This window comes from Bison bison, unplaced genomic scaffold (assembly GCF_000754665.1).
Source record: "Bison bison bison isolate TAMUID 2011002044 unplaced genomic scaffold, Bison_UMD1.0 scf7180017864289, whole genome shotgun sequence".
NCBI classification, from domain to species: Eukaryota; Metazoa; Chordata; class Mammalia; order Artiodactyla; family Bovidae; genus Bison; species Bison bison.
In genome coordinates this window covers 16,467,411-16,468,142 of record NW_011494861.1, presented here as the reverse complement: position 1 = coordinate 16,468,142, position 732 = coordinate 16,467,411, and positions in this window count along the sequence as shown.

Here is a 732-nt window from a genome sequence, read left to right as displayed (position 1 = left end):
GCCTCTGGGTCGTCCCAGTGCACAGCCCCAAGCATCCAGTATCGTGCATCGAACCTGGACTGGCAACTTGTTTCTTACATGATATTTTACATGTTTCAATGTCATTCTCCCAAATCTTCCCACCCTCTCCCTCTCCCACAGAGTCCATAAGACTGTTCTATACATCAGTGTCTCTTTTGCTGTCTCATACACCGGGTTTGTTTTATATACACTTAGATTCAGAAGGTCAAGTTCCATGAAAAGGCTTGCTGGGATTTGATTGGGGTAGTCTTCAATTTGTAGACTGATTTAAAGAAAGTTATAAGCTAAAAATTTTCCTTTTAAATTTTATATGTTGAAGTGTTTACACCCAGTACCTCCAATGTGTATTTGGAGATAGATTATTTAAAGAGGTAAAGTTAAATACAGGTAGACCCTAACCCAATATGACTGGTGTCCTTCTAAGAAGAGGAGATTATGACACAGACATCATGACCAGATGAAGACACAGAGAAAAAATGACCATCTGCAAGCCAAGGAGAGAGGTCTCAGAAGAAACCAAACCTGTTGACAACTTGATCTGTTCTAGTCTCCAGAACTATGAAAAAAAAAAAAAAAATTCTCTGTTGTTTAAGCCACCCAGTCTATGGTGTTGTTATGGTAACCCTAACAAACTAATGCAGGGAATTTTGAAAGAATCACAACCCTGAGTTTTCCTGTCTTCAGAGATAAGCCCTCTCACCATTTATCTGG